Below are 8,289 nucleotides of genomic sequence, written 5' to 3'. Positions count from 1 at the left end.
GTTAATTTCTACCGTACAGCAAAGTGATTAGTCACACACATATATATTCTTTTTAATATTCTTTTTCATCATGGTGTATCGCAAGATACTGATATAGTTCGTGTGCTATACAGTAGGACCTTGTTGTTTATCCATTCTATACATAATATTGTGCACCTGCTAATCCCAAACTCCCAATCCATCCCCCCTCCAACCCTCCTCCCCCTTGGCAACCACAAATCTGTTCTCTACGTCTGCGAGTCTGTTTCTATTCTGCAGATAAGTTCATCTGTGTTGTATTTTAGATTCCACATATAAGTGATATCATATGGTATTTGTCTTTCTCTTTCTGACTGACTTCACTTAGTATGATACAGTCTCTAGGTCCATCCATGTTGCTACAAATGACATTATTTCATTCTTTCTTATGGCTGAGTAGTATTCTATTTTGTGTATATACCACATCTTCTTTATCTATTCATCTATCGATAGACATTTAGGTTGTTTCCATGTCTTGCCTATTGTAAATAGTGCTGCTATGAACATAGGGGTGCGTGTATTTTTTCGAATTCAAGTTTTTTTCAGATATATGCCCAGGAGTAGGACTGCTGGATCTTATGGCAGAGAAGAGTTATTTTTCTAAGTGCTCTAAAAATAATTAAGATTTATATCCATGGCATTTTAAAAAGTTAGTATACATAATCTGTGGATATTGCATAGAGTTTAAATTAGTTAAGGATTAGTAAATGTACGTTATAACCTCAGTTATTTTTTCTAACAGAGGTTATCACAACACAGACACACACACATTTGATTAATTTTCTCCATATTTTAATAGTCATAGTGCCTAGAAGAAGCAAAACAAGCTGGAGTTAAGGCATCTGTAATATATCTTTTTCCCACAGTAAAAATAAAGTTAAAAGAATCATCTTATGATATTATTTTATCTAGGCAACTAACTGTACACTAAGCTACAAGTAGGTGATTTGCCACTGAAGTTTTAAAAGAAAGATCAGTCCCTGAAACATCTCCTCTAGGTTTTAATTTCTCCTACAAAATCTGTGCCTGCAGCTCATTGCTAAATCTCTTTGAGAGGGATCATTTCAGACACATACAAGATATATCTGGGACACCAGAACATCTTCAGAGAGAGTTTCCTGCAGTCCACCCACCTCAACGAGCTGCATTTGAGCTGATGTGTCAGTATTTTGGCTCTTCCAAGAAAGCAATAAATCTTAGATGTCGTTTTATCAGGTACACGATGTCAATCAGGCTGCTTAATATGAACCACTTGACAGTTGAAACGGTGGCTTATGACAGAGAGGATGTTAACGTAAAATGTCAATCCAGGTAAACTGGAGCAATCATGCATTTTTATAAAATTTTCTGTGTGTTCATCACATTAGGAAAAGAAAGTGGATTGAATACCCTCTTTTCCCCATGGACCTAGAGCTACTGGCCATCGATTATGTATTTGTTTGTTGTCCATCTACCCCATTGGAATGTTAGCTCCATGAGGACAAGGAATTTATCTGTCTTATTCACTGTTATAACTATCTCAGCACCTTGAAAAATGCCCGGGAAGAGAAGGACGTCAATAAATACTTCTTGGGTGAATAAATAGAAGGATAAATGAATGAGATGATTTTGTGCATGTGAAACCATGCACCTCAGATTGGGACTTGAACCCATGCAGCCAGGACTCGAATCCAGGCAAAACCCAGATTGGGACTTGAAACCACATGGCTGGGACTCGAACCCGGCCCAAACCCACAGTCTTCCAACTGAGATCACACACGTGGTTTCAGGACTTAATGAAGCTCAGGTTCTTGATGTCTCATCACAGAAAGAACTGAGAGACAAAGTGATAGGTAAGAAGCGGATTTATTTAGAGAGAATCACACTCCACAGAGTGTGGGCCATCTCAGAAGGTGAGAGTGGCACCAGGGTATGGGGTTGTTGGTTTTTATAGGGGTGGGTAATTTCATAGGCTAATGAGTGGGAGGAGTATTCCAGCTATTTTAAGAAGGGGCGGGGATTTCCAGGAACTGGGCCACCACCCACATTTTGATCCTATGGTCCATCTTGGAACTGTCATGGTGCCTGTGGGTGTGTCATTTAGCTTGCTGATGTGATCGTATACTGAGTCTCAAGGTCTAGTGGAAGGTGACTTGTCCGCCATCTTGGACCCATTTGCGTCTAATCAGTTTAAGTCATGTCCTCGGGCTATGTCATTGTTTCAAAGGTTGTGCCCTGCCTCCTTCCCTCCTGTTTCACATGGATGGTTGTGAAGCCGAATCTGGCCTCTGTACCCCGACACCAAATTAAATCTCAGAGACAGTTTTGGGTGAAGTAGAAAAGAATAGTTTTATTGCTTTGTCAGGGAAAGGGGGTCACAGTAGGCTAATGCCCTCAAAGCTGTGTGTCCTGACCTAGAGGGGCTAGTGAAGAGTTTTATAGTAGTGGTTCAAAGAGGGTGTGATCAGCTCGTGGACATTCTTCTGATTGGTTGGTGGTGAGGTAAGTGGGAGTCAGCGTCATCAACCTTCTGGTTCCAACTGGTCTGGGGTTTAGGGGTCTACGTACTTGTGGGCAGCATACAGTTAATTTCTCCCACCGGGTGTGGTTTTCAGTAACTGCAAAACAGCTCAAAGATATTGTTATGTATATCCCTTGATGGGGAACCAGGACCCTGCCCCAAGGCTGCACTATTGTTTCTCTTGACTGTTTGTCTCTCCCTTGTCTCTGCATCCTCTCCCTTCCCCAATTAACGGAACTCAGGGAAGGTCATGGAGGCCGAATGAAGCCTATTTCCTGTCGTCAAGAAATGGGGGACACGGACAGGCTTTTGCGCCCAGGAGCCCCACAGGGTCCTGCTCGGTTTCAGTTGCAAAGATCAATATGGCATAAACAGTGGCATTCCTTCTCTGGATAGATCAATGCAAACTGCAGATGCCAGTTGAATTTGAACACATTTCAGTGGGATCAATGTTCTCTTACTTTTACACCTGCTGTGATTTGTGATTCTGCGTGAGTTTACTTGAAGGGGTTGCTAAGAAGATACTGTGCTGATTTATGAAGTTACTGTCTCTCTACTCCAAACCCACCATTCTGTCCTCAGCTTTGTGACTCTGGGTGGGGAGGCTAGTTTCGGTGCCAGGATGAAGGAGGCACCAGGGGCACCTGTGGGGCAGAGGGAGGGAGGAAGACGTTCCTGCTCTTGACAGAAACAGCTCCTGGCAACAGCTCCCCTATCTTGGCAGCAGCCGTGGTGCTGGTTCTAGCCTCCAGTTCTTGCTATGCGCCCCCTACTGTCTGCAGAGGTGTCAGCAGCAGCCAGACTGCGTCTTCTCAGAAGTCAGCTCGGCTCCCAAGCACCCCTTCTCTACCAACTCCTTCCTTTAATTCCACCTTCCCTATGGTGGTTCCTCCTTCTGGAACTTACGTCTATTACCTCAATGTCCCCTTCTGTATTTTCAGCCTTTTAACACCTATTTAGGCAATTCCTTATAATCGATTATCATTTATTTATAATAAATTCCATCCATTAATGTAATTAGTATGCTTTCAAGTTTTGTTAACTGGACTCCAATGGATAAAGATTCTTTACTGATTTATTCACCATGTTCTTTCTCCCACAACTGTGGATGTTTCTACAAATTCTGTATTTCGAAGTTCTAACAATTCATCACTGACTTGCAGGGATTTTTAAGATTTAATTTTAACTGCAGGGAAGACCTAAATAGACATTTCTCCATCGAAGATATACAGATTGCCAACAAACACATGAAAGGATGCTCAACATCACTAACCATTAGAGAAATGCAAGTCAAAACTACAATGAGATATCACCTCACACAGGTCAGAATGGCCATCATCTAAAAATCTACAAACAGTAAATGCTGGAGAGAGTGTGGAGAAAAGGGAACCCTCCTGCCCTGTTGGTGGGAACGTAAATTGATACAGCCACTATGGAGAACAGTATGGAGGTTCCCCAAAAAACTAAAAATAGAACTACCATACGACCCGGCAATCCCACTACTGGGCACATACATTGAGAAAACCATAATTCGAAAAGAGTCATGTACCACAATGTTTACTGCAGCTCTATTTACAGTAGCCAGGACATGGAAGTAACCTAAGTGTCCATCGACAGATGAATGGTTAAAGAAGATGTGGCACATATATACAATGGAATATTACTCGGCCATGAAAAGAAACAAAATTGAGTTATTTGTAGTGAGGTGGATGGACCTGGAGTCTGCCATACAGAGTGAAGTAAGTCAGAAAGAGAAAAACAAATACCGTATGCTAACACATATACATGGAGTCTAAAAAAAAAAAAAAAAGAAGGTTCTGAAGAACCTAGGGGCAGGACAGGAATAAAGACGCAGACATAGAGAATGGACTTGAGGACATGGGGAGGGGGAAGGGTAAGCTGGGACGAAGTGAGAGAGTGGCATGGACATATATACACTACCAAATGTGAAATAGATAGCTAGTAGGAAGCAGCCGCATAGCACAGGGAGATCAGCTCGGTGCTTTGTAACCACCTAGAGGGGTGGGATAGGGAGGGTGGGAGGGAGATGCAAGAGGGAAAAGATATGGGGATATATGTATACGTATATTTGACTCACTTTGTTATACAGCAGAAAGTAACACACCATTGTAAAGCAATTATACTCCAATAAAGATGTTAAAAAATTTTAACTGCCGCGTTTCTCTTAATTTAAACATATTTTTCTGAGAGTGGATATTTAAATACATAAAACAAGTGGAGGTATGTACAGAATATAAGTGCCATACTTATGTATCAATTTTAACACATTTCAGTGAGATCAATGTGTTCTTACTTTTAAAAGCACCTATTTTTTAAAATGCTACGTAAAAAACTCAATGGTCCACGGATTCTGAGATCATCCCTTTCTCTATCATATTGGAGGGGAGAAAAACTGTCTATAGGTTTATAATCCTATCCTCAGACAGGTAAAAATTTTTTTCATATGGAACAATTTCAGTAGTTTCCAGGAGCACCCAATCTTGACACACCACTTGCTCGTTCATGCCAGCATCTGCTCAGAGTAAGAGGGATGCAGGTCCATGGACTTTGAGAACCATGTTTTAAGAAACTGTCCTCTCCTGGTGGGTCAGAGTCAGGGCAGCTTTCAAAGTTAATTCTTCATTAGAAACACCTGGGCTGGGGCAGAAACTGTCATCTAAAATGCCTGAAATTCCTTATATTCAATAATTTCACAATTAAGCCCACAGTAGGCTTTCTGTCTCAGAATTGTTGATTGAAGGTCCAGCAACCAACTTGACTTTGGCTATAACAGCATTTTTTTTGTGTTCTGCAAAAGATGAAAGAGTCATGCAGTGGGAAGGTTCAAGCCATCAGAATGGAGTGTCGCTTGCCCAGTGGAGCGGGAGTCAATTCACTTCTCTCCGTCTCACCAGTTACTGTAGCTCCCATCCTTCGAGTGCCTCTTAGGTGCAAAGCAGTATCCTAGGCACTTCACACTCCTGTCCCTCTTGATTCTCCACAAACCTGTCTTGTAGGTGTTTTGATGACATCGTTTATCATGAGACTTGAACCCAGAATTTAATGCCCCACAACTAGAAAGTAGTGGAGCTAGCTCTTGGTGAAATCTAAGTCTAAAGCCTGATGGTTTGCCTTTTTTCTTTCTTCTACTATGTGCACACGAATAATCTTGCAGTGGCAATTTTCCTCTTTTCCATGAATGAGGGCCGCAGAGCACTTATGTCTTCACTGCTTCTAATCTGCATGTCTCTCATGGCTTCCTTTTTATTTCCATCATCTTTCCATTTTCAAAAACAGATACCATGCCATTTCTTATATTTTCCAAAAAATTGTATAGCCTCAGTCTTGATTCTTACAGATGTTCCTTGGAGTTTCAGTTCTGAAGCTACTGATCACTCAAAATTCCTCTTCTATTTAATTTTAGTGTCACATTGGTCTTTGGAATTTCAGGTTTCATGTTTCCTCTATAAGTAGATTTCCAGTGGAAGACGGTGGCTTCCTTTACTGTTTTTCTAAAATTATGTAATTTGGGGATATTTTGTTTTGCAAGCATTGATAGGACATTTATTGTACGTTTGATACTGGTGTGCAGTTCTTACTGCAGTATGAACCTAAACTAGGTAAAAACAGCTGTTTATAACTAAGAGAAACTGAGGCTTTCGAGGTAATTAATCAATGTAACTAACTAGATGAGAAAACAGTGGTACCTCCAATCCAAGTCTATTCGAAGACAAAAGCCTGTCCGTCAAAACATTAAAATCCACTGCGTTCTCACCATCACCCAAAACTTGTCTCAGAGCAATAGTTGACAGAGCACATTCCTGGTTCCCTGGTGCCTCTGTTCACTCCAGAGCCAATGGTACCATGTTGATGCCTGCAGAGCACTGATCTGACTCTACTGTAAATGACTGTTCACTTCTGTCACCCCACCTTGACAGGGTCTTTTTCACTGTTTCCTTCCAGCACTTGGCATAGTGAGGGGCACGTAGCTGGGGTTTAACAAATATTTATTGAATCAACGGTTGAATGATTCTGGGCTCACCAATCATATGCTCAACTTTACCTCCTGTGCCTGCATCTACCTGGGGGAATTTCCATCTGCTTCAACCCCGTCAGATCTCCATCATTAAACATGTGGTGGTTGTCACGTCGTTAATAGATATTTGTTGTTGACGAAGCTGATAGACTGATGTGGAGAAATAACTTCTCTGATTACCTACAGAAGCAGTGAGCAATGCCCTCGAATGGACACTGTTATAACTGTACATTTTACTGAGATTATACTGGCTGTGCTGTCTCTTGTTGCAAGTGGCATCAACCCAATTCACACTAGCTTAGCCAAAAGTATATTTATAACTTTTAATATATAACTGGAAAATGGAGTGTTGAAGCTGGCTTCAGACCCTGATGGGTCCCAGAGCTGAACGATCTTGTTTCTGTTTCTGTTGGTGTGGCCCATCCTTTCCTTTGATTTTGTGTGTCTCACTCTGGTTTCATTCTGCAGAAAGGCTCTCCCCGTTTGAGAAGAAAGGAGGGACCGGGGTAGGAAAACCATAAGTCAGTGGTTCTCAAAGTGCTCCCAGCAGAATCAGCATCACCTGGATTCTGGCTGGAAATGCAAATTCTCAGGCTTTAACCCAGACCTATTGGATAAGAAACTCTGATAGTGGGAACCAGGAATCAGTGCCTTTTCAAGCCCTCCAGGTAATTGTGATACACACTAAAATTTGAGAAACACTGGTTTAAGGATGGGAACTGGGTCCTGAAATAAACGGACTTCACCCAGTGACCTTTAATGTACAGAAATGGAGGAACACAGAGGTGGCCCCAAATGAGAGCTGTACATCTGGAATTCATCTGAGGTACATGGCACTCATTTGCGAAGAGCCTAATTCATTCACCCTAATTATGTCCTTATCCTTATTTTGAAGAGTCTTTAAAAAGAAAAGGATTTGGAGAAGATTTAGTGATGGATGCTATTTTGGTTAAAGTTTCCACCTTTAAGATGGGCAGAAGAACTGGAAGATAGCGGAGTCTATGTTCCATACAAGAAAGACATTCAGGGTCAAAATCCCAGCGTTTCATAAGAACTTTGAGAGTTCTGCAGCTTCCCAATTTTACTTTTTGTTTGAGAAATTTTTTTAAAATGTTTTAAAAATTTAAGCACCGTTTTTTTTTTTCTTTATAGTAATAGTAATCAAATTCTTGGATGAAAAAGTGTTGTTTGTTAATTAGGGGAAATAGCACAAAAACGGAAAGTTCGGGGAGAATTGTGATCCACTCTGGAACCAGTCTTGAGGAAATAGAAATCCCAGTAAATGAAAACAGAAGCCACAGATGAGAGAGGAGAAAACTGGCTAAATTCCTTGTATTTCCAGAAATAGAGCCTCCTCCAACCCTGTGGACGCCAAAGGCTCCCCGGGGACCTCAGTTCCCTTAGGACTAGTAACAAGTCACTCTGGAAGACTGTGTTCTAAATATCTTTCTTTTCAGATTTAACTGTTTTTATTCTTGTTTGGTCTTTTAATTTAAAAAAAAAAAGAGATTTTCAGGACAGTAAAGATGATGGCAGCATCTTGACAGTAGATGAGCTGAAATAAAGGTTGCAAGAGCTAAGAGAGCTAAATAATAATTATAAATAATAGAACAATTCAGAATGAAATAACTCTAATAATTATTCTGAAGAAAAATAACTCTAAATGATAATAATAATAGTAACATAATAATTGCAAACACTCATTGATCTCTTATGATGTGCTAGGTCCTTCTGT

The sequence above is a fragment of the Globicephala melas genome, chromosome 10, assembly GCF_963455315.2.
Source record: "Globicephala melas chromosome 10, mGloMel1.2, whole genome shotgun sequence".
In the NCBI taxonomy this organism is placed as follows: domain Eukaryota; kingdom Metazoa; phylum Chordata; class Mammalia; order Artiodactyla; family Delphinidae; genus Globicephala; species Globicephala melas.
Note: the sequence above shows the minus strand (reverse complement) of the source record.